At 40.7% G+C, this 26,995-nt stretch overlaps 2 protein-coding genes across 2 annotated transcripts in view; one reads left to right on the top strand and one right to left on the bottom strand.

Moving 5' to 3' along the window:
* The window catches only part of Pdcd10 (programmed cell death 10), a 48,114-nt gene extending 41,320 nt beyond the window's left edge, over positions 1-6,794 (bottom strand). The window contains exon 1 of the mRNA XM_040752638.1: positions 6,663-6,794. The gene's annotated coding sequence lies outside the window, so the exon portion shown is untranslated. The remainder of the gene's footprint in view (positions 1-6,662) is intronic.
* A 600-nt stretch (positions 6,795-7,394) lies between these two features.
* Positions 7,395-26,995, top strand: part of Serpini1 (serpin family I member 1) — an 87,182-nt gene continuing 67,581 nt past the window's right edge. Inside the window, exon 1 of the mRNA XM_005076134.4 lies at positions 7,395-7,584. The gene's annotated coding sequence lies outside the window, so the exon portion shown is untranslated. The remainder of the gene's footprint in view (positions 7,585-26,995) is intronic.

Raw genomic sequence — 26,995 nt, 5'->3', positions numbered from 1 at the left:
AAGAAGAAGCCTACTCTTTTATTTAATAACTCCAAAATAGGAATATGCAACAAAAAGATTTTTCTTTACTTGAAGTTTTTTACACCAGAACAAGGCACTGTAAATGCTGATAGAATCTGTAGCACCAAGTAACAAGCTGTCCCAGGCTCTCATTTAACCCTGGGTGCTAATGAGGGCAAGGTTCTCTCTTAATGCCATTAAACTTTACTTTTTACTTCTAACTGATCCCAGACACCAAGGATCTTGGTTGCAGGAGGGCAACAGAATGGCTCTCTATGGTACTCCTTCTGTTCCTTCTGTTGTCAAACTGCTTGTAAGAATACCTACATTGAGGTAGGATCTCAAAAATCTCAATACTATCAAAATGTCAATTTTAACATGTATAAAGGCATCCCTCAAAGCACGTATATTTCCGAATAAAAAGGTCACAGTATTATTCAAAATCTTTTGGAATTGAATTAAGAAACCCTCCCAATAAAGCGCCTGAGAGCCACTGCTGCCTAGAGGCCAGGTCTGACTCATTTAACATTTCCAAGTACCTTTTCTTGTACAAGCTTACATAAGAAGGCAGCAAGGGTAAAACATTTTAGGGGTTTGTCATTCCTGCAATCCAATCACAGCTGGATTCCAGGTCATCCTGAATCAAGGCAGGATGGCTAAGAGAGACACCAAGAGCCAAGAGGGCAAGTTAGAGAAACCAAGTTTGTCCCAGCACATCAACCATGGCTCTTAACTATCAAACAAACACCTTTTACTCTCTATCTTCTGAAGTTTAAACTCCCTAGAAAATGTATCCATCTTTCCATTTCCTAGTACCTGTCACAGAACTCTGCCTGGTCTATGTCAGCAACAGTGCTAGCTGAAGGTAGAGAAGATGAAGTCAGACCAAGCCCTTGAAAAATGAATGGCCTGCAGTGAACAGTCAGTGAAGAAACCATGACAGAGAGGAGCACTGACGCATCTAGTAAGCCATGCCTACTGTAGGAAGGCAAGTCCCAGACTGAGATAAGAAAATGGATTATCATTCCCCTGACAAACTCACACAACCTCTGTCTGAGCAGCTCCCAGACCTGACTTTGAGTGAGGAATTATGATATGTAATACCAGATTATATATTTCCAACAGCATCTGAGGAGGAAATCATATACTTAACCTACCAATCTAAAGGAAAGTAATATATTTCACTGATAGAAATAAAAAGCTGGATGTAATGTAGAGGTGGTCTGTTAGTCTCTGCTGTATGGACTGACTTCCCAGTAGATTTCTAAGTGTAAACCTGCTCATTAAACAACAGCTATGTGCACCTGTGTAACTGCAACTCTAATGCTACAAGTAGACCCTTAACCATGAATGCCACTTTACTGAAATGGTCAAAAGCCTGGTATCTCTAGTGAGCCACCTGGCCAGAACTAACCCAGGCAAATATGAATTCTGTGATCTTGGGCAAGTGACTTACTTCTGTACAGTTTATCTTCCTTGTTCACAAATTGGGAATAATAAAGCTCTTACTTCCTCTGGCAGTTGTAAAAATTGTAGGTGGGCATGTAAAATATATTATATTCTAGCTCATTCCAATGTAGACAATTTCACACATAAAATATACCCAACAAATATGTAGGTGAATGAACCAAGGGATTATTACTGTGCAATTTAGACTTACCTAACTTGTTCCCAAGGGACATTCTAACTGAGGAAAGGGAAGTTAACTTCTAGTGCTTACCCAGTAATTCAAGTGTGACTCAATGATAAGAATTCTTTGTGCCCCCATCCTTAAAGCAACACCAGATTCTAAGTTACTATAGAACGAGATTAAATAGGTTCAAATCACTTTGGTACAGTTTTAAAAAATGGCTTCTCATACTCCAAATGTAAATGTGTCCTTGAAAAATAATATTAATAATGTGATGGCCAGCAAAGTTGTATAGCTTAAATGAAATTCTTACGTTTATATAAAACTGAACTATTAAATTAACCAAATTTCAGCAAATAAATTACTTCTAATGCCTTAACAGAAGTGCTTTCATTTGTGCTACTTTTGAATGTGTATAAATATCCTATTACCCTAAATCTGAAACACATATTTCAAATGCAATAAAGTATAAGATCACACCATCTTCTACATGTTTCAGAGGAAAAATTCACATATATGGCTTAAAATTCTTAGTAACAATACCTATCATAATAACCCTAACATTCTAACAACATATATAATACCTTAGGTTAATTTCCTGCAAACTGTATGTGTGAAATAAAGTTTTTATTGATGATTCAAATAACATTATAATTAACTTTTTAAAAGTACCAAGTTTAGAATTTAGAAAAGGCACATCAGTAATAAAATTTGGCACATTATCAAAATTGAAAGCAGTCACTTTTGAAAGTATTCTTTTGGGCAGTGTACTGGTGAATATATGAATGAGTAAAAAGCTATGCAATTCAAAGCTGTTGAATGTATTTTACTGTAATAGTGTGGTAATGTGAAAATTATGTAATTTGTTTTCCAGACAAAAATTTAGCCTGCTATATCCTTAAGATGTTGTCAAATTTTCAGAACACTTTTAATCTTGTGTCATATTCAAAGCCAATAAAACATTATCTTAAAAACCTCAAACCTCAAATACTACTTTTAAGGAGGGTAAAATATAAGTCCCTCTGAAATTAGAAAGTTAATTTCCCAAAAGCATCTTTTCTCAGGAAGGTTCTATTAAATCCTGGTTATAACCAAAACCAAAGAAAACCCAGGAAGCAAAGAGAAAGGTCTAGCCTCAAACCTTGGCTCCAGTCCTTCTAGGACTTCAGCAATTTAATTGTATTCTGAGTTAAATGTGTAAACTTTCTTTGGTGTCCTCAGTCATAGGCAAGTGAAATAACTGTTTTGAAGTGTAAATTAAAAAAAAAAAAGAAAAAAATATTAAGGGGAGAATGGTCTCATTAAAAGTTTCTTCCATATATATATTTTGTTATAATGAATCTTGCTTGTTTTAAAAATACAAGGCAGTGGCAAGTTTTCTAAAATGCTGAGTTACACAGAAATTCTGCTATAAAAGAAAACAACTCCTTTATAGTTCCACAATGAAGTTACTTATCTAAACTTTAGAGATCTCCAAGAAAAAGAACTTTTCTATACTTTAAACTTCTGGCATTAACTTCTTTATATTTGCCCTATATTCATTTCAAAATTCCTGTATCGTCATTAATTTGTATATTTCTGTCCCTAGCACAGTACTGGAGGCACTATACTTGAACATATACATTCATTCATTCATTCATTCATTCATTCTGCAAACTACTGAATACTCTCTGCTAAATAGTGTAAGAGGTAGGCTAAGGTCTAACAAATGAGAATGCCTTGCCCAGATAACTTTTAGTAGGATGACAAAATATTAAATCAGTACAGAAATAATAAGTTGCTACTGTGACAGTGTCAACAGAGTTCAGAATATAGGGAAGACAGAGCAGGAATTTATGCTGGTTTGGGGAAGGAGGGTTCAGAGTAAGCCAGGATTTGCAGGGATCGACCACACTGGGAAAGAGAAGATGAAATAGGACAGAGGGAGGGGTGGGATTTGTAAAATCAGGAAGTTTCTTATATTAGAAAAGTAATAGTTGAGGAGAAGGTGGAAGCCCTTTGGGAAAGAAACAGACGACAAACTGGTGGCATTAAACAGAGTAAGAGGATCATGATATCTAAACATCTGTAATGGTCTGTCTTTTTCTTACAAAAAAATAATCACAGTTTTGAACATAATGTCTATAGTCAAAAGATCTGGAATATAACTTGTTCTGCTATAGGTCATATGACCTTGGGCAAGTCATTAAAGCAACCCAAGCCTTTTCCACTCTCTGGAGCCACTCAATTATTCTACCAGTCGAGGCTATAAATGTAACTAATATACAGCTCTTGTTCTTACAGACTATCCTTTAGGTGAGAGGTGGTTATATAAAGACTTCCAAAGGCCTACAAAGAACAGGGTCTGAAAGTTGACGCAAAGCTACTTCAGAAAACAAATGTGGGCACTGAGAGCTGAACACTACAGGTAAAAGAAGCCACTGTGAATTTTAGCTAGCCACTGAAGGATTTTTAAATACAGCAGTAACATCATTAATCTCAGCAATACAATTGTAGTGATGAAACACTACAATTAAAATGGACCTCAGAGATACAGACATTTAGTGTAGACAAGAACTAATTTTTTCCTTTTTGTTAAAAAAGTCTCTCCAGGAGGCTGCCTTTAAATGCCCTTCCCCTATAATGAGATTGATGACTACCTTACATGCCATCCAGCAGCTGACGGAAACAGAGTTAAACACTGAGACCAACTCCTGGAGTCCCTTTGCAGAGAGGGAGGAGAGGTGAGCAAAGGGGTCAACACCATGCTGGGGAAACCCCCAGAAACAGCTGACTTGAACAAATGGGGAGCACATGGACCCCAGACTGACAGCTGGAAAACCAGCATAGGATGGACCTAGGCCTCCTGAACATGGGTGTCAGTTAGGAGGCCTGGGCAGTCTATGGGGCCCCCGGTAATGGACCAGCATTTATACCTAGTGTACGAATGAACACTGGGAGCCCATTCCCCATAGAGGATACTCTCTCAGCCTAGACACATTGGAGAAGGGCCTAGGCCCTGCCCCAAATGATGTGACAGACTTTGATGACCCCCTATAGAAGACCTCACCCTTTCTATAGAGCAGAAGAGGGATAGGAAAATGGGAGGGAGAGGGAACTGGGATTGATATATAAGATTGTTTCTAATTTAAATTTAAAAAGGGGGGAAAAGTCTCTCCAGAACCACAAAGCTACCTTAAAACTCATTTTATACCTCTCCCAGCAAACAGAAAATGTCCACAGTCATCCAGAAAAATATATTGGCATTCTTGCTTTATAGGCATTGACTTATATATGGCCCACTCAAACTAAGGCACCATGTTAATCTACTTCAAAACCAACCCCACATAATTTCCCTTTTGTTTAGTTGCTTCTTCCTTATTGTGTACTATATAAATGCATGGTGTTATATTGCTGATTTTTGTCTCATTCTATGGTACCATACCTCTGTGTTTACTTTAAAAGTCATAGTAAAACAAGACCATATTAACTTGAAAGATAGAGGAACAACGATTCTTCTGATCCCAGAAAAGTTTTGCATTAAAAAAAATCATATAAATTGTTAATAGTAATCATAGCAAAGAAAGCACACTCAAAATACAATATATTTATTTACAGTATATATTATGTGTATTCAATATTTTAATTTACATAGTATGCCTACTAACTATAAATGCGCATGTTTATGGGTATAATCTCATAAAAGAATCTTATCTTCAATAAAAAAGTACAGTTCTATTAAAAACTAATAATATCTATCAGTTCTAATTAGTCACTTGTTTGAAACAAATGCATTGTTTCTTACTCAATACAGAGGCATCATTTTTTTTCCTTAACATTAAGAATGAATTAAAACTTCGCAGATGATGCCAAGAAAAAGCATACAAGCCCTGGTTTTTACTACTTTATCATGGAGTGAAGAAAAAGAGGGAGAAGAAAAAACCTCAGACAGAAAAAAAAAGCCACTTCAGGTAATGACCATGTCATAACTTCTCCATGATTCTTCATTAAGTTATCACTTAAACATTAAAATGTGTAAAATAAGCTTTGTCAAAGTTTCACTTTAATCTTAGTTTCAGAAAATAGGAAAGGACTATTCTCTTGATGACAACGCTGGGTGTACTGCTATGTATTACCTATCCTTCTGGCGCGTGGAAGTTGAGTGTTATCATTAAGTATGCCCCAGAATGGGGGGTAAGTATCTAAGCTAAAAAACGACCCTTCCTGTTTTAGCAAAACGTTAGACAGACAATTGCTTTGGGAAGGATTTCACTCCACTCCAACCATGCAACTCTTCGCCTCCCAAATAGTAGTGAGAAACACTCGCTACTACTCGGCAACTTGTTTTATCCGCTTCGAGCCCTCCCTAGCACCTCCCCACTTTTTCTTCCTACTGAGCAGACAACTCCGGTCGGAACCCGGACTTTCAGCGCGCTGCATTCGGAAGATCTGCGTGACCTTGGACACGTCACTTGTTCCTTCGGTTTTCTCGGGAGCATCCCAAAGCGAAAGCGCTGGTGAGTGCCGTCCCCAAGGAAAGCCGCCCGGGCAGTGGTGTCAGAGGAGCCGAGAGGGACAAACCCTCCCAGTTCAGAGACGCGGCTCCTCGGAGAGGCCACACACAGGACGCTGGAACTGAGTCGCAGCTGTCAACGCCGCCGGCTCTCCCCTCTCCCCGAAGGGCGCAGCCCCGGGCACCCCGGGGGCCGACTCCGCGCCCTCCAGGCCTCACCCGGCGGCAGCCTCACCTGCCGGGGACCCCACCCCGGCACATCCGCCCCCTCGGCCGGCGGGGACCCGGGAGGCCGGCCTCAGCCCTCCCCCTCCGCCCGCAGCCACAGCGAACTTCCTGGAGGCGCCGGCGGGGCGTTCACGAACCCGCTCTCCGCACCTCGCCGGGAGACCTCGCTGACGCCCAGCGGGCCCCGCTCCCCGCCCGCCCGCCGGCCCGAGCGCAGCCCCGGCGCCTCCGCCTCGGCCCCCGCCTGACCCCCGGCCGCGCTGGCCGCCCGCGGAGCCGCGGGGACGCCAAGCGAGAAGCCCCCCGCCTTACCGGCAACGGAGGCACCGGACTCGGCTTCCCACCTTCGGAGCCCTCTTCAACTCCCGGATCAATTCACTCCGGCGACGCCGGAAGGACCCGAGAGGAACCAGGCGTTGTCCGGAATCCTGCCCAGCCGGAGCCGCGCAAGGCCCGACGGGGATTCGTAGTTCATCCCCCCGGTTTCCGTCGGCACTTCCTGCAGACCTTGGACCACACTTCCCAGAAGGACCCGCGAGGACGCCCAGGGCGATGGGTGGGGACACTCGGAGCCAATAAGAAAAGAGTTCCCTGCCTTCACGGGAGGAAGGGAGACGCCGAGAGCCAGAGCGCCCAGAAACGGGGCGAGGGCGGGGCCGGCGCTCACCTGCACCAATCAGCGTGCAGGGCCGGCCCCCAGACGCCGCGCCCACCGGTGGGCGGGGCTCGCGGAGGAGTGGACGGGAAAGGGCGGGGGACGAGCCCCCGGCGGCGGGGCTGGGAGTCCAGGGAGGCGGCGGCCAGGAGGCGGCTGGGGACCGGAGGAGTGCGGGAGGGAGGGTGAGGGGTGCGCGCCGCCCGGGCTGAGGCTCCCAGGACAACCCACTCTGGTGTTCCCTGGGCCGGCGCGCTGAGAGGGCTGCACCTGACCCCAGGTGCGACGCGGGAGGGGCGGGGGGCGGAGGACCAGGAGCCGAGAGCCGCTCGCTTCGGTGCCGCTTCGCGCCGCCTGCAGCCCGGGCTGCGCAAACGGCGGAGGGAGGAGCCGGAGCCCGAGGTCCGGCCAACTAGAGGAGGGGAAGGCGGAGCTGGAGTCTCAGTGGGAAGCCTGGGCTCAGCCTGCCCGGTAGTTTCCCCGGAGAGAGGCAGGAGCCGCATCCCGAGCGAGCGATCACAGCCCGCCGCCGAGCATCCTCTCCAGCATCCCCAGCCCGGGCTTGCGGGTGTGCGGGAGGTAAGCTGGGTGCCCCTTGCACACCGCCGGGGCAAGAACGGCGTCTGACAATAGGAACGCCAGGGCAGAGCCGCAACAGAGTCGTGTTGGCTTAGGGATTGCGTTGCAAAAACCCTTTCTGGGGAAAGATGTGCAATTTTGGACCATAGTAAGGGGTGGGGGGAGGCAAAAGGTAACTCCTTCTGAGGTGTAAGGGCGCGGTTAGTGGTTTTGTTTTGAGTTGCACCATTAAAACTGGTCTGGGAGATCCCAAGATTGAAGACAGCCCTTCATTGAGAAGCAGGTGGACGGTGTCTAGATAGGTGCGCAGCTGATAAAAAGCAAAATTGTCATTGATACAGAATCACTTCGGAACTGTTTCGCTAGGAAAACAACTTTGTTCCCCTCGGTGCCTGCCGCTTGTGTTGGTTTACCAGATTGCTCTGCTTCGGACCTGTTTTCCAGGGCGATTGTGTATTGCAGGTTCCTGGGATTGCAAAAAAATCTGGATTAAACAAGCAAATAATAAGATAGGATGGGTTCGGGCTGAACCTATCGCAAGTATAACTTTTACCGCAATAATGGGGGAATAAATTTAAATAGTGGGTGATTTAGCGTTCCTTCCTGCTGGCGCTGGAGTATTGAAACAAAGACCTGGATTCAGCCTACCAGAGGGACATATGGTGTACTTCATCGCTGCTCCTTATTCTCTCATCTGTGTCCGGGAACGTTTGTTCGTCTTTTTAAACAGAAGTAAAAGGGAAGCTGTGTGGAGAAGCTCTCCTCTGTTGTAGAGAGTGGCTGTAAAATGATACCCTTTAGTATACTGCAGTGGGTTCGGGTTTTAGAGATGTATAGTATAAGATGATAGTCCATTCTCATCATGTGTATACCTTTAAATGTAAGTGTAATAAATATGGGTGTAATTAGGTTGTAATACTTGGTGAAAATAATCGTCACCCCTCCCTCTGTGTAACTAGGACAGATTACAGCCTTTTGGTTTAGGAAAAGTAGTAACAATCTATCAGCTCAGTTCATTTTCTTGTTGTTACAAAATACCTCAGATTATATGCCTATTAATCATAGTAGCATATTGCAGCATATCTCCTCTGAAATGCCTTCATTTTGACAGTTGACTCTCCCACCCACGGGGTGTCAGAATACTTTAGATTTTTAAAAGAATGGTCAATAAGATCCAGTAACTACCTTTTATTTTCTTCTGTTGTCTTGCTATTCTGATTTTACTTTAGGATTTTGAATGCGTTTTTAAAATGAAGTGGCCCAAAGGTTTTCAAGTTCAGTCCTACTGAGAGCTGGTACTGATGAGAAATCTGCATCCCTAAGTTAATTAAATCCTTCCATCCCACATTCTCACATGTCAAAGACCTGTGTACACAGACGAATCTTAAATAAAAATAAACTCAAACAAAAATATCTAGGCTTAGACTGAGCAGGGCATGGAAGTATGAGAAGCAGCAAGAGCTTGTAAGACAGAAAAAGCAACAGAAGTCACTTAAGCAGCCACAGTAAGGATGGATATTGGTTTTGGAACACTACTGGAGACCTGCTAATTGGTGTAGCCATCTAGCTGATGTGATCTCCAAACCATGATCTGGAGAGAGAAAATATGATCTGGAGGTTGAGTAACACTTGGAAAGGCTGGTGCTTGCCCTTGTTATTTGTGATGTAGGTGCATAGTCCTGAGTCAAGAGTGTTCGGTGCCCAGGCTCCACGGCTGGTTCATTTGGAAACCGAATACCTGCTATCTCTTGGTTATTCCCTGCACATCATGCTAATAGTTAGTTACATGACTGGTAATGAAGTTCATTAAGAATCCTATCAATCTGTAACCAAGAAAATGGATAGAAGATAATTGGCAGGAAAACATCTGAAGTGGAGATGCATTTTGAATCTCACCTAGCTCTATACATCTTAGGTCTGAGATGTCATAAGACTACAATCTCAGAGATTGGGATTTTAAAGTATAATCTCTCCCTGTTTCCAGGATTGGATTCTTTTAAGCATTCAATGGATGACACAAGGTTCTTGTGTCATTTTGGGAGTAAGAAGGCCTATATAGGAGGAAATCATTAGCATATCATACTTGGACGATTATTTTTCACCTTGAACTCCTTGTCTATTTAATTGATGTTCACATTCTATTTCAAATAACCAAAGCTGCTTTCTTGGTTAGTGTTGGGAAAGGCATTCACTTTATGTAAATACCAGCAATTATTAAAAAGCAGATTATTTGCCCTACTTAAAGCATGATGAAAATTACAGACAGCAGAGTGCAGACTGTCTCTTCTGTCTGGAAACTACTTGGAGATGTCTCTCCCTTAGCCAGAGGACTTTGTTAATTTCAAATAGCATTATATTTCTGACCTCTCTTTAAATTTAAATAAAATTCTAATTCTAAGCCTACTGAAAAGTGAACTGACTGAAATGCATTTTTAGCAGAAGGTTTGGTAACTGTTTTTGACATCGGAAAAGGTTCTTACAGGTTCAAGATCAAATGGTTTTGGTGTGAATAGAACACAGGGAAATAGATATTTTTTAAAAAATGCTTGAGAAGTATACCATTGGCAGAATAGAAAAGATGCTTGATGGTTTTTGTTAAATTCCTGTAAGAGAATATGCCCTTTCCTTTCTCAACTGCTAATTCCTACAGACCAACATCCATAATGCAGACATTACTTTTTTACCCTTGTGAGTCACTAATACATTAAATTTTTAACAATTGTAGGTTGTAAAGGCGCAAAGCAAATACATCATGCTATTATTTGAACAAAATTTTTAAAAGAAATGAAAACTAAAGTGATGTTTATTCCCTTAACAGAGCTACTTAAAGAAACAGTCAGTATAAACAACAACCAATTACTTAGATTTTTACAAAATTTCCTAAGGCTAACTACTGGTTTGGGGATCAGATCAATTATTCAGATAAGAATTTGTTTTGCTTTTTTTAGTCACGCAGCTAATATTTTCCACATTTCATCCTTAAAATTTGGGTAATTGTATTTTTTCTAATTTTTAGAATGTATAAATAATTTCATACATGTAAAGCATTATATTTTTATCGTCATGGTTAGCACTGGTAGTTGAAGCTAGACCCTTAGGAGTGATAGACAAGCACTCTGCCATTGAACTATTAATTCATTAAATTTAGAATTTGAAATCTCATGTTTTCTTTGTTTTTGTTTGATAGAATGTTATTAAATTACTTTGGCTACTCTTGAAATTTTGACCCTGCTGCCTTAACTTCTCCAGGGGGTGTGGGTCTTAGAAACTAAAGCCTTAGGCTATTCAGGCCAGGTGCTTCTTTTCTATCTCATGTTGATCTTGAGCAAATTCAACAGAAGGAGGCTGCACTCAGTTAGACATGTTGTCGGGTACTGTAATGTGCTCAGTGAGACATATGTATTTTCGTTGATAAGAAGACAGTTGATCCCACCCCACCGAGTGGTGACTGTGTAAGTTAGTTATTCGGAAAAATGGTATTGTTCTGGTTAACTATTCAGAAGTGTTGATTGCAGCCAGATTTGATTCAGACTTTGTGGGCTGCAAAATTTTATCTACAATTTGGGTGGTGGCATTTCTAAGTTCATTCCAGAAGGAGGTAATCGTTGAGAGGTATAGCTCTGCCCGGAGTTGCTCCCAAGGAGGACATTTCCCAGCCAGGGAAGCCTGTGGATTGCCTCCGTCCAGCCTCCAATGTCTTCCTTTAAAACCAAATTTCATTGTGTCAGGTCTGAATTTGTTCTTCATTTCTCTAGTTATTTTTTTCTACCCCATCCTCAGAAGGAGGAAAGAGGTCCTCCTGTATTATTTGAGCATTTGTAGAACTGGGTGTTAGATAACTTAATTTGGTTTGTATCAGAATTAAAAATTTAGTAGAGTTTTTTTTATCTTTTGTTACTAGACACTTGGTGAATGCTAGTTCATTGTAGACAATGCTTTTATAACGAAATTACTAAGAGCAGCTATTTAGCTGGCCTGTGTTTGTTTTTAGCCAACATTGACTAGCGTGCTGGGGGATGTGAATGAGCTTTGGAAATGGGCATTAATTGTCCTTATTCCTCTGACACTCACATGGGTAACAGTGAAGTGCCCCACATTGCTAGCTGAGTTCATAACTGCCTCGCTCATCAGATATTCAGGGCCTTTAGGATTCATCCTGAGTTTCATTGACTTTTATGTGTGTGGTAAGAGCCTTATCCATAGGCCACATTTAATGTGTTCAACTATTTGCCAAGCTATTGTATCATTTTACGAGCAAGTTCAACTAGAAAACTTCGCCTTTCTTAAATATCTAATTTAGCACTGAATTCAGCCCTCTACCACAACAGTTGTCTATACTGAATTATGAATAGTTACTCCTGTATTTTGTTGGATTTCTGAATGAATAGAGCAAATATTGTCATTAACTTCAGCCTAACTTGGGATATACTTAGTTAGGAATTCATTCACTGCATGCCATTTAAAGACCTTGTATTCCTTGCCTCTATAATTCTGTTGTTTTAAAGATGTCTTTACTTGGTAAACTTCCTAGGGGAGGCCTTTCTCTCCATGGAGCAGATGGGATGAGGCAGGGAGTTCGGAAGCAGAAGGAGAGGAGAGGGGGAACTAGGATTGGAATGTAAAACATAAATTAATAAAAAATAAGTGTAAACAAAAGAAGATGTCTTTAGCTTATACTAACCCCAAACGCATGTGTTTGTGTCTGTTTTTTCTTACCTATGGAAATACTGAAAGTGAGGTGGATATAATATGCGGCTTCATTTGGACTGGAATTTAGTCCTTAAAATAGAACATTTGTTCTATTTTATCAAAATAGTTACATCTAGAAGGCCATAGTAAGACTAATTTAGCCTCAGTGACATGTTTTTGTTACCTTGGAGTTGTCACAACGAAGGGATAAGTTGAGACCTTGCTCAGTTCTGGCCTTCATTATTTGGTCAGCTGCCATTTGAATCCCTTTGTGGTGGTTTAGTCTAGGACTAGAGTGCTCAGAGCCTTTACTAGCTTATAAGGCAGACAGAATTTACTCTGCCTTAACAAGCTGTTTGTAAAAGTGTTTTTATTGTTTTTCTCAGATATGTCTCAACCTGAGTTACCAGTGACTAGCTAAATGGCCCAGGCTAAGGGGTCAATGAGTGTCTCTCAGCTGTCACCCTGCTCTCTCCTAAGGGGTCAATGAGTGTCTCTCAGCTGTCATCCCGCTCTCTCCTAAGGGGTCAATGAGTGTCTCTCAGCTGTCACCCTGCTCTCTCCTAAGGGGTCAATGAGTGTCTCTCAGCTGTCACCCTGCTCTCTCCCAAGGGGTCAATGAATGTCTCTCAGCTGTCACCCTGCTCTCTCCCAAGGGGTCAATGAGTGTCTCTCAGCTGTCACCCTGCTCTCTCCCAAGGGGTCAATGAGTGTCTCTCAGCTGTCACCCTGCTCTCTCCTAAGGGGTCAATGAGTGTCTCTCAGCTGTCACCCTGCTCTCTCCTAAGGAGTCAATGAGTGTCTCTCAGCTGTCACCCTGCTCTCTCCTCAGGGGTCAATGAGTGTCTCTCAGCTGTCACCTTGCTCTCTCCTAAGGGGTCAATGAGTGTCTCTCAGCTGTCACCCTGCTCTCTCCTAGCATCGTGTTTTTTGTGTTGTTTTCCTGTTGTTTTGAAATGAGAAGAGAACACTGGAAAAGTTCTCATACTTTTCTCCACTTGACCTTAGCCAGAAATGAATGATTGATATGTTGCCATATTTAATTTCTTCTATCCTTTATTTTAACATAACATTTCATGTACCCAAGATTGGCCTCGTGGGGGGTTGGTGGCACACGCCTTTAATCCCAGCACTCGGGAGGCAGAGGCAGGTGGATCTCTGTGAGTTCGAGGCCAGCCTGGTCTATAGAGTGAGTTCCAGGACAGCCTCCAAAGCCACAACTGTCTCAAAAAAACCAAAAAAAAAAGATTGGCCTGGTACTCAGTGTAGAGTCAAAGATTACCTTAAACTCATGATCCTTCTGCCTCTACCTCCCATAATTGTCCTTTTTTTGATAATCTAAATTTGTAGGTGATTTAACACCTTGAATTGAAGAAGTAATTTTATTTTTCCCATCTCTTAGTAGGATGCTATTATGAAGAATAATATGAAGTATCATGCCATTCCAAAGTATAATACCACTGACTTGAATTAAATTAGTTATTGACACATTTAATTATTGCACACCTCACGTAACAGTTTAAAATCTTTGAAGCAAACGACGAATATGAGGGATGTTCAGCCTTCTAGTTAAGAAGCGTGTATCCAGTTACCTGCATAGATTCCTTAATTGCTTGCATACATTAAATCAGTTAATCTGTGTTTAAAGCAGTTTAAATCATGTATGATAAGTCCTGTACTATGTACGACCACATGAAAGTTGTATGAAATATTCTTAACAGCTGCATAACAATGTTGTATTTTTTGTTTCAGGTAACTTACACAACTTAAAAAAAATTATGAGGTCTTACACAAAAGATGCATAAATGAAATCTGTCAGAAAAGGGTTTGGTTTGTTTCCTGTATTTAACGTTTCTGTGCTCCTGTAAAGAACCGTGGAAGCGGTTCAGCGAGTGAAGGTACTTGCTGCCAAGCCTGGAGACCTGGCTTGCGACTCTGGGCCTCCCTCGCCTGGTAGAAGAGAGAACTGACTGCTGAAAGCTGCCTCACTCGCACGCATGCATACACCCATATACATACATGCATGCATACATATAATACACACATACAAGATAAAATTATAAGGGATTGGTAAGAGCTTCTGGGGTACAAGTTTTTTGCATCAGGTCTCACAGGCGCATGCTGTTGTTCTCTGACTGCTGCGCAGCCCCGGCTGGCCTTGAGCTCCCATCCTCCTCCACCTCCCCCTGTGCTAGCATTATAGACCTATCCTCCCCGAGGCTGGCACAAAAGATAAAAGCAGATTAGATGGTTTAGAAATGGAAAAATATTAGCAAATTCATCAGTTTGTGTATGGATGCTCGCTGTCATCGTGCTACACGGATGACTGATGTCATCTTGAGCTCTGTTATTTTGATCCTCGTTTACTTGAGTGGATCAGCTGGGCTTTTATTTGGGGCATGTTGGGTAAATTATGTAAAAGTAAAGTGCATTTAAACAAACGACAGAAGCATGTTTGGGCTGGTAAGGTGGGTTTGTGGGTAAACGACTTCCTGTGTTAGGTTAAGGGCAGATTTCATATCCCCAGCACCAGAATGAAGCTGAAAGCTTTATAGATCTGTACTCTCAGTGCCCCCACTACAGGATGAGAGGCAGAGGCAGGACAGTACCCATCCTGGCCTGCCTGCAGTACTGTGCAAAGGACAAAAGTGAGAAATCCTGGCTTAAACAGTCCAAGGTCATCTATCTGTGCATTGACTTCCGCACACTCTGGAATAGAGTGCCCGCCCCCTACCACCATCAATACCATAAACACCATTTGAAAAGAAGCAATCAGTTAATAGTAATGTGAAACCAAGTGCTTTGCCAGGCATGGAGGCCACGCCGTTAATCCCGACATTCAGAAGGCAGTGGCTGAGAGGCAGGCAGATTTCAGTGAGCCAGCTAGTTAATGAGTTCCTGGTCTACAAAATGAGTTCCAGAGCAGCCAGGGCTATATAGTGAGATCCTGTCTTCAAAAAAACAAGCAAATAATAAACAAAAAACTGTGTTCCCAATATATTGCTCCCAAGTATTTAAGAATTTGCAAGCAAATATCTCAATTGCAAATGCTTTCAGCTACAAGTTTTAAGCAAAATGATTCAAAACAGTAAGATTTATTTTATGTTTCTACTTTTGTTTGTCTGTTTATATTAAGAGCAGCAATCCAGAGGTGAGTAGACTTTGCTTTTCCTGCATAGGCTCAACATTGTGAGAGTCTTCGACCCAGCAATCTCTCACATTTTGGTGTAAGGCAAGCAAAGCCTTTGTCCATCTGTCTAGGAATCATATTCCAGTCCAAGGATGGAAAAATGGGGGAAGGAAGCTTTGAACCAAGAAACAGAAGCTTTCCTAAAGGCCTCCAGCAGATATCCACTGTGTACTCACTGACCTAAAGTCTGTTGTGGCTACAACGTCAATGGAAGATGGTTATCAGGGACTTCCAGTGTATTAAGCAAAGGGATGGAGGTTGGAAAATGACTTGGGGGTAATTTTCAGTAGTGTCAGCCAGACTGCTCATTAAACCATGTTAACTTTAAATTTGTCTCTCATTCTTAGAGATTCCATGCTTTCACCCAAGCCCACCTGGTACATTAGCAAAAGTTGGATTTTCCTATGCCGCCTTTTCATCTGGGCAGAGGGGATGCTCAGAGGCTGGTGGCATCACTCTCCAGAAAGCTAGCCAGAATCTAATGCGTTTCCTGCAATATTTCATTATAAAATTTGATGATTATATTGTAATCTGCCTTAATCTTGAAAAACATTCAAGAATCTATGTCTGTATGACTGCATTCAATAATATGGATCTGTAGGGCATGATGATGTACACCTATAACCCCAGTATTTATTTAAGAGGCTAAGCAAGAAGGTTATGAGGCCCAGCACTGGTGGTGCACACCTTTATTCCCAGCACTCGGGAGGCAGTGACAGGTGGATCTCTGTGAGTTCGAGGCCAGCCTGGTCCAGTGTATATGTCAATAAAGCCCTGTTGGCCAATAGAGAAGCAAGATAGGTGGGACTAGGAGTCGAGGAGGACTCTGGGTAGGAGAAACACACGAAGTCAAGATGTAGCTACCATAGGGGTCAGAAGTCCGGACCCCTTTCTCTGGTAAGAGAAATACTTAGACGGGTTAAATATTTAAGTCAGAGCTAGCCAGTAAGAAACAAGCAAGGCCAACAGCTTCATAATTAATATAGCCTCCTGTGTGTTTATTTGGGACTGATGTGGCTCTGGAACCAGGCTGGTGGGAAGGCTTCTCTTTACATAATGGTACCATAGCCTCTTGTGTGTTACTTGGGGATTACAACGCGGCAGAGCCCAGGCGACTGGCTGGTGGGGGAAAACCAAGCTGCTGGCAAGGAAAAGGCTTCTCTTTACAGTCTACCAAGCAAGTTCTAGGACAGGCTCCAAAACGATACTGAGAAACTCTGTCTTGGAAAAAAAAATGATTATAAGTTTGAGGCATGTCTGGCAAGACATTAACTCACCAAAGAAACAAATTAATAAATGATTGAATGAATGAACCAATAAATAAATAGTCCTTGATATTGGGAATGCTCAAGAGGAATTGAAAGTTTGCTAAGCTGCCAGACAAAACAAAACAAGCAATTGCTCATCAGAGGGAAGCCCTATAAAATTTGTCACCATAGAAAATGGTGTTATCTGTTTCGAAAATATGAAACGTTGCCAACATCTAGAAATAATTACTACCTGCAGGATGACTCACTGTACAATGAATGACACATCTTGGATTTAGTTTTGATCAACTATTCTTTCAGATAGGAAAGCCTGAGGAGAATTCCAGAATGAGGAAATAAAAACAAGTGTTAGTGAAAACTTCACCTGCTAATAAAGACTAAATTTCACTGATGTTACCAAACAATCCTCTTGTTGTCTTTATACTCTTTGTCTCTATGATTTACCCCATTTTACTTATCTGTCAAGTTCCCTTATGGGGATGGGGAGCAAGAGTCCCTGTTCATGGCCACATAAGTTTCTAAATGCTTAGTCATTCAGTAACATGGGATTGGGTACTATAGGAAGATAAAAAATAGTGATGCATCACAAGTCATAATATTTCAACATAATTAACAGGAAAAGGCAACATGACTCACATTCAAATGAAAATGGTTATATAAATCACAGCTCTAGTATTATTACAGTATTTGAGATACCCATGAAGCAGGAAATATTGATCTATTGATAATCAAGCAGCGTTGTAAAGAAGAATGTAGGCATGATGTATCACTTAATTGCAGGGAATGGCAAGCTACCACCTACCACTGCTGGCACATTACTTTCCATTGTAAATAAAGTTTTATTAGAACACAGCTATTCCCCTTCATTTGCATGTTACTTCCTTATTGTAATATCAGAGTTGAAAGGGGGATGTCCACAAGTCTAAGATATTTCATATCTGGCCTACTTAGCAAGTTTGCCATCCTCTTAAGTATATCAACTCTGTGGTCAGATAAAACTGGGCTGGGTTTCTTTTTGCTTTTGTTCCATATTTATTGCTATGTGATAATATATAATGGCTCAGTCTGTTTATGTTGATATAATATTTTGCTATACTCAGCAGTAATTAATGCTCACGAAATGTTGCTTAAACAGTATCAAAGTTTATTATGATTTATTATTTTAAGTGAACTCTAACCAGTTTACATGGAAGTTTAAAACTCTAAAATTAGTTCCTCCTGTGTCTGGAGAAAATGATCAGGAAACTAAAAATGTTCAACTTTACCTGGAAGAATTTTGAGGATCTGCATAAAGTGTAGAGATAAGATTTATTCAAAACACATGAACTAAATATATGAAGTCAATCTATACTTAGGATACAGTTAGGGTTAACCAGTGTATTATTTTAGGAAACAATAAGAATCAATGTTTTTAAATGGTAAAAATGCTTTCTAAGAAGCGATGAAAATGGTATTTAAAAGGAATCGTGATGATATCAGTATTACAAAAATAAAGACCAGTATGAGGTACCATGACGTTAGAGTAACACATTAGATAACCGTAATGTAGTAGGCCAATAACTAAAAGAAAAACTATGAAAACTAACTTAGAACTCGAAAAGACATAAACAGTATTTAGAAATAATCTTTGACGAAGTAGAATTTAATCCAGACATTTTTTACATAAATTCAACCACAACAGCACAATAAAGCTATACACCCTGGTTACATATTGAGGCGGTCTCAAGCAACAACAAAAACTCCATAATGTTTTCATAATGATATTTTTAGAAAACTAAGATAATTTTATCAATGTTTTGTCTTTTATTATGTGATAATATATAATGGCTCAGTCTGTTTATGTTGATATAATATTTTGCTATACTCAGCAGTAATTAATGCTCACGAAATGTTGCTTAAACAGTATTAAAGTTTATTATGATTTATTATTTTAAGTGAACTCTAGTCAGTTTACATGAAAGTTATGAAAAACTTTTAAATAAATAAATTCACACCAAAATTATCCAGACCCAAAAACTATACAACTTGGTGAACTTATGTTACAATTGGAATTCAGAAGGGAAGCTGTGAAGGCTACATACTTATCCACCACCAAAAGAAAAAAAAAAGGACATGATGGAATTAAAATTGGAAACTCTCTGTCACACACATACACACACACACGTATATATATATATATATGTATATATATATACATATATAAATATATACATTGCCTGTATTCACTACTTCCTCATTTGCTTTTGTTCTTGTTACACTATACAGATAATGTACATTTGTTCACATATATTATTATTCGGATTCCACATATAAGACAGAGCATGTCATGTTTTTTAAAGAACTTTGCAAATTTCACTGCTAAAATTATATGTAATTATGAAATGCTAAATGTAGTTTCTTAGTATCTGGAATAAGACAAGAATGTATGTTCCTGTAGCAAAGAAACTGAAAGGCAAATAGAAAATTTCTTGATTAGAGACAAATAATGAAGCCAATACTGACAGTTGAAATGATTTTGTATACACAAAACTGTCGTGAACGCACACCCAGAGAGAGGGACAGAGAGAGACAGAGACAGAGAGAGACCTTGGAACACACACCTCTAAATGGGATAGATCTCTCCATTACATCCCTCTCCACAGATCTCAGGGAACTCCCAGGAAGAGGAGACAGAAAGTAAGAGCCAGAGGGGACGGAGGACATCAGGGGAACAGGGCCCTCTGAGTCAGCCAAGCAAGGCACATGTGAGTTCATAGAGACTGAAGCAACAACCCAGGACCAGTGTGGATCTGCACCCAGTCCTCTGCATATATGTTATGGCTTCAGTTTAGTATTTTTGTAGGACTCCTAAGTGTGTGTATGAGTGGGTTTCTGATTCCTGTGCCTTCTCTTAGGCTGTTCTGTTCGTTTGTATTGTGAGTTTTATCTTACATTTTATTGTGTTAAGTTTTGTTTTTATCTCTTGGAAGCCTGTTCTTTTCTAATGAGAGACAAAAGGGAGTGAACCCTGATTGGGGGGGGGGAGGTAGGGAGAAACAGAGGAGTACAGGGAGAGAAAACTGTATTCAAGACAGATTGCATGAGAAAAGAATGTCTTCAGTAAATGGGGGAAAAGATAGATAACATCATTAGAAATTTGGGAAATGAAAATCAAAATGAGAAAATGACAACTATAGAACTGCTCAAACTGAAAAGGGGCAGTAGCAATCATTGACAAAAGTTTGACAAAATTGAAACATTTTCTGTTCTGGTCTTTGAGGGTACTAAGTGTTCACACATCCACTTTGAAAAATCCTTTGACCATTCCTCAAAATATTAAACACAAAATCAACATGTGGCCCCAGCAATAATAACACTGTAGCAGTATGCCCAAGACAATTTGGGAAACAAGTCCACATAAAAGCTGATTCATAGGCAAAGTATTTCTGTACAATGGAGTATTATTTGACCATAAGAATCAGTTACCGTTAATAACATGCTGAGCAAACTGCCAGATACAATAGGCAGATACAGTAAAAACAAAGTAAACTAATGCTGGGTCAGAGGACATAGAAATTGACTGTTAGTAGCCTGTTTCTTTACAAGGTAATGAAATGCCCAAAACAAAAGGGATAGTGATGGTTTCTTAATTTCATGAACCTGTGTCTTTTAAACTGGATGAATTGTCCATTACAAAAACATTGTAATGTGGACAGTGAATCTGAAAAACAACTGATGCTACCCTCTGGCCTCTGCATGCACACATACACATTCAGGCAAACATGTACAGCACACATGTGCATACACATAATATGGGTATGGTTATTAAACCTACCAAATAAAAAATGTAGACTGTATTCCAGGGAAAGGCGGTTATTTTAATTTTAACCCTTAGCCAGGAAATCTTATCTCAACAATCAGGCAGGAAAAGACTTATCTACTGTATTTAAAACTAAATTTGTGTTTTACAAAAGTTGTGAAAGGTAAATCGTTTTGCAATGAAAGTGATTTAAGGAAATAGTAAAAGGCCAACATAAGGCAAATTATGTAAAGTTGAATTATGAGAAACCTGAAGAGGCAGATAAAAGTAATAATAAATCATTCCTTTGACATCGTTTGACTTCAGAACACCAGGCAAAATTAATGAAGAAAGATTGGTATCTTTAACAGTGGGATTGTTGGGCTGGAGGGATAAGCTCAGCCATTAAAGGCTAGGCTCACAACCAAAAATAGGAAAGTGGGGTTGGCTCTTGTAATATTGGAATGCCAGAGCAGGGCTAAACTTCAAGCTTTGACAAGATAAGTGGAAAAACTCATTCTGTTAGTTACTTTTCTAGTTTGTGCAACAAACGACCTGACAACAGCAACTAAAGAAAGTCAGAGTTTCTTTTGGCTTGTGGCTTGAGGGTGAAGTCCATCATGGTGGAGAAGCGATGTTTGCAGGAAGACCAGTCACATTACATGTGTAGTCAGGAAGCAGCATTGAACACTGATACACAGTTCACTCTCTCCTGTTGGCTTGTCCTGGCTCCCAGCCCATGGAGTCCTGGCTACATTTAGTTTGAATTTTCCCATATTGTCAGTCTCAAACTTGCTTGCAAGCATGGTAACCGATCTTGTCAAATTGATGATCATTGAAGCATCTCAGTGAACTTGTCATGTCCTGCTCTGCTGCACGTAACGACAGAAGGAAATAGTGCAGTCTGCAGGGAATCACAACCGAGCATGTTTATGATTCGTAAACCCTTAGCTCAGAGTACACAAGAAGCAATGCACAGTCTTCTCAGTTATGACACGGACAATACACACCAGTGCCATGGAAAATAACAAACGATCCTTTGTTGCCCACATAGACATGAATACAAGATTCAAGTGGTGAAATAAGATACAAATGTTTGCGGTTGTTTTGCTTTACAGTTATTTAGATCTTAAAAATAATTGTAATATGGGTAAAAATGTCAAAAATTAGGAGCTAATACAGACATGTTAAAAGGAAAAAAATAATAACGACCAAGCCATGTTTTCAGTCTCTCATATCAGGATAATGAAAGCCGCTTAAAGACAGAGCAGTGTCTAAACCAAGCAAGCAAGTGATTGAAAGTGGAATTCTGCAGTTACTTTTACGATCACAGGGAAAGTAAATGTTATGGGTTTGTGGTCAGACAGTTAACATACCTCAGTCAATTCTCAGAACAATGGAAACCGTTTACAATGTGTAATTTTCAAGATTATTGAGGAAGAACTAGTCAAAAAGTTGACCTCTAGCTAAGGACATAGTCAAAGTCTAACATTGTTCAACTGAAAAGGAAAAGGAGTCAGCTGTCCCTTATAACGAATATAAACAAACTGCTATTACCTGGTCTTTAATAGGGTTAGAAATTAAATTTGATGCCAAATGAATTAGGGTATTTTGTTGTAGAAAAAAATCAATAATAATGTGTGATGTTCTTGGTCAGCTGTCCCAAATCACTGGAAAACAGGGAAAAATGTAAGAAATATTAAATACTTTTTTTGCTTTTTTACAATTTTTTGCCTTTTATTTTTGTTTAAATTAGAAACAAGCTTGCTTCACATGTCACTCCCAGCTCCTTCTCCCTCCCCCCCTCCCACCCCCCAAATCCCCACCCAATCCCAACTCTACTCTCCTTAGGGGAATATCCAAAGTCTGTCATATCGTCCCATGGCAGGGGCTAGGCCCTCCCCTTGTGTCCAGGCTTAGAGGACATCCCTCTATGTGGTATGGGCTCCCAAAATCCATTTGGATGCCAGGGATGAATACTGATCTATTGCCTGAGGCCCCAAAGAATGCCGAGACCTCCTCACTGACACCCACATTCAGGGGATCTGGATCAGTCCCATGCTGGCCTCTCAAGCTATCAGTCTGGGGTCCATGAGCTCCCTCTTGTTCAGGTCTCAGCTGTTTCTGTGGATTTCACCAGCCCAGTCTTGATCCCTGTGCTCATCGCTCCTCCCTCTCTGTAACAGGTTACCAGGAATAGAAATATTAAATACTTTTTAAAAACAATTTCTTGTTTTAGTGTGTGTGTGTGTGTGTATGTGTGTGTGTGTGTGAGAGAGACAGAAAGGGAGAGAGAGAGAGAGAGAGAGAGAGAGAGAGAGATGTTTGCAAGTGTCTGCAGAGCCCAGGAGAGGATATCTGAGTCTCTGCAGCTAGATTTTGTGAGCCACCCTATGTGGGTGCTAGGAACAGAATTGGAATCCTCTAGAAGGACCTCTACAACCCCATATTAAACTCTTATGTAGCAAAGAAAATGTCAATACATGTATTTCATGTTTGTGGAAGATAATATTAAGAACAAAGAATAAAAGTATCATTAAAGCAGAATAAAGAAGTTTAAAACGGTGTTGTCATGCTAAAAAAATTATCACAACTATGCATGATTGTACTCCTTTCCTAATTTTAAATATAGGGTTTTCCTTTATAGTATGGGTTATAGTTGAACTTAAGATCCTCCTGCCTCGCCGGGCGGTGGTGGCGCACGCCTTTAATCCCAGCACTCGGGAGGCAGAGGCAGGCGGATCTCTGTGAGTTCGAGGCCGGGCTGGACTGATAGCCTCTGAAACAATACAGAGAAACCCTGTCTCGTAAAAACCAAAAAAAAAAAAAAAAAAAAAAAAAAAAAAAAGATCCTCCTGCCTCGACTTTTGGAGAGTAGTAATTACAGACATTCACAACTACCTTTCTTTAGTTTGCTGTTCAAAGACTAAAAACTCAGCATTTCTTTTCTCTTTTAATGAGACTGGGTCTCATATCCCAGGATGGTTTGTCTGACTGAGGTTGACCTTGAACTTCTTGTCTTCCTACTTCTGCCTCCTGAATGCTAGAATTCCAAGTATGTGCCACCATCTCTGTCTTATGGATGCCAGGTGTTCAGTCAGGACCTCATGCACGTTAGAATAGCACTCTGCCAAATGAGCTGCAGGATCCTAGTATGCAGGTTTGAAGAGACAATATGAAATAAAGCAATACTGGGGTAGGGAATGGGAGTACAAAGAAATAATGTATAAAGGTTAATTTCAAATTTTAAGTAGCCATGCCTATATAAGACGAGGCAAAATTCAAGACAAAAAGGTTGTATTTCATGTACAGGGTCATTTATATGTGAAGACACCACAGCATTGAATCTGTTTGTACAGCTTATATAGAATTAAAGCCTAAAATAACGTGAAAAATAAGATAACCATGGCTGTCCGTGTCAGATCTGTATTTAATCAGGTAAATGAGCACACAAAATAAGGAAACACATAATTAAGAGTAAAGAAAAGAGGAAAGCATACCAGTGATGAACAGAGGAGATACAGAGGCCCACCCCATTGTGGTCAAAGTAATGTAGATCCGAGGGAAATCTGGAATATGGATTCAGCAACATCTGTCTTTAAATTGCTGCAGGTCAGAAATCAACCCACAGCTAAGTGTGTGTGGTTACTGAATCCAAATGCCTATTTGCCGCCATCTCCACCGTTGTCTCACTCTCGGCTAGTTTCTGAGCAAGCATGACCATGGAAGTTGTGAATGAGCAGCGACAACTGTAGAACAATCTGTCGTTCAGAGTGGTGAAGATGACAAGTGTGCGTTTTGATGATTATTCTCCATAAAAATGTTCATAAATTTAGATCAAAATGGGGGTCACTTACAAAACTGAAACTTTGAAGCCTTGAAGTCTTTGTTGTGAAAGGACAATTCACCTGCACTCACTTGGCTTTGTGTTACAAAATAATGCTGCCTTGGACATTGTTACACCAGTGTTTTACAATTACCACTTGCCTTTTGATTAAAGATGTCAATTTTGATTGAAATCCCGAGCTTCGTTTCCTCTCATTGTGTTTGCGTGTATTTAGTACTCTAATTTGCCCTGTTTGGAAGTTTTCATATTTGGTTTCGTATGCCTCTTCATGTCCACAAAGCATATTAAAACACCTGTGCTTTTCACGCGCAGAGTCATAAATCTAGCTTGCTAGCTGGCATGAATAATCCATCACTGAGAATCATTTATCATATGGAATGTGCCGTGGTAATTGCTCTCTTTGCACAGGCAGCTTTTTTTTTCTTTAGCCGTGCTCTGCTGGCTCTGCAGCTCAATGGTAGAGAATGTGCCACACATACACAAGGCTCAAGGTTCATCCCCAGCAACAACAAGCACACCCAATAGTTTAAGTATTTACCTCTTTTCCTTCTCATCCGCATGGCTTGGTAATAAAATCCTGGGACAACGGATATGGAATTCCCACAGAAGAGTAGCCTGTGGCCCAGGGTTAACTCCCAAATCTTGGTAACTCACTTGAACACTGCACAATACTCATCAGTTAGTGCCTTAGACCTGTTTTAGAAACTTCAAGCAAAGAACCCTATGGACTTGGGAAAACCAAGTTAGCTGAGAAATCAGTGAGCATCACCCTTGTCTCGCAGTTGTCTGGTAACATCTGTCAGAACACCTGACTCAGTATTCCATCTTTGCAATTCCATAGGGTTTTCCACTCCTTTCTCTTGGTTAGCTGGGCAAATGAAGGACAGCCTGTTGGATTCAAACGATGATCTTCATATAAGAGGAAGAGCATGAACTCTTTCTTGTCTTTCCATGCAGGAGGGATGTTGACGCTTTCCCTTAAGGTTTCATACAACTCATTTTGATGCAAAAAAGATTTGATGCTTAAGAAGTAAAATTACAGCTATTGGCAAAGCACCCACCCAGAGTGACTTATTTTCAGAGAAAGGAAACCAAAACTGAAGTTTTGCTTCCTCTGTGCTGCTACATTTACACGTTTTTTTCCAGCTACGGAAAAAGTTCGTGCGGAAATGCTTGCGATGGGGATGTGAGCACATTTCATGTTACATAAGCTTTCTCTCTCTGCAGCTGAGCTCAGGAAGCTGTGCGAAAGGTTATTTAGGTCATGCGGTTTGATGTAATAAGTAGGAACAAAATAAATAACAAGGGAAATTAATGAAGCAGAAGAGGCCGCACGGGACGATGGAGTTACGCTCGTGTTTTCTTGGTACCTGTGTGGATGCTGTGTGGAGGCAGTTCTTAGGACGTGAGCAGACACTGAGAGGTTTTAAGGAGGCAGTGGGTGCTGTGTAGGGGGAAATTCAGAAAACCACAGCTTTTTTTCAAAGTAGTGCTGTTTCTATGAATTAAGCAGCATGCCAATGTCTATACACCCATATGTTATCCTCTTGGTTTTTATAACTTTCCCGTGAGTCAATTATTGGTGCAATTCGAACTGCTATAATGAGGAAAGTGACAGAAAAGTTACCTAGGTTACCCTAGGGATCAACCTATCCTATCAATTGTGGTTGTTTCTACCAATTGGTCCTGCAATCCAACTGTTAATTTAATTGTAGCTAAAATCCTTTGTGTATTTTTGCAAATTGTGCAATTACTGCAGTGTTTGTGTCCCACAACTTGTATTGTTCATCTATGGGAGTTCATTATAAGTCTAAGTCACTTAAAATATTAATAAAATCTATATGTAGAAATGATAACTTCATGGTAGAGGGTTCGGTAACTAAAGTCCTTTTACTTTTTTCAAGCATGCAGACATGAATTCAGTTCCCAAGCCCATATGAAAGCCAGGCATGGCAACATGGGCCTATATCTCAGTACTGGGGAAGCAGAGACAGGAAGCAAGACCCTAAGGCGTGGTGACCAGCCAATCTAGTTGAATCAATGAGCACCAGACTCACTGAGAGATGCTGTTTCAAAAAATAAGGAGGACAGCTTATCTGATGTTGACATTTGGCCTCCCCATGAACCAGCACACATGCACATGGACCTATACTTATGTACACATGAACATGTATACAAACACACACACACACACACACACACACACACACACACACACACAAAATTCTAATCTAAGACTGAAGTAGGCAATAATAAACACAGCAAGGTGATTTTAAGTTTGATGTCCAAACTGGCAGCTTAGAAACTGAAACTGGCCTCACCTCATTAAATATGCTTAGCAGAGTTTGTATTTTAGAGAAAACACTGTCTCGAGGTAAAATATACCCTCCTCAGTGCCACAGACCCTGCTGGTGTGCTCCATTGACCCTAAGACACTTTAAACTTGTGAGTTTTTCAGGTGTATGAGCCCACTGGTGCATTTAATGTATTCTTGCATTAGTCCATGTTTTGTTGCTGTGAGAAACATCCGAAAGAGATATTTTTAAGGAGGAGAGGTTTACTTGAACTTATGATTTTAAAGGGTACAATGGTCCAAACCCAGCAGGCTTGGCATCTTTGGGACTGATTCAACACAGAAT

The sequence above is a fragment of the Mesocricetus auratus genome, unplaced genomic scaffold, assembly GCF_017639785.1.
Source record: "Mesocricetus auratus isolate SY011 unplaced genomic scaffold, BCM_Maur_2.0 Super-Scaffold_100009, whole genome shotgun sequence".
Classification (NCBI taxonomy): domain Eukaryota; kingdom Metazoa; phylum Chordata; class Mammalia; order Rodentia; family Cricetidae; genus Mesocricetus; species Mesocricetus auratus.
This window is presented reverse-complemented; position numbering and strand designations above follow the sequence as displayed.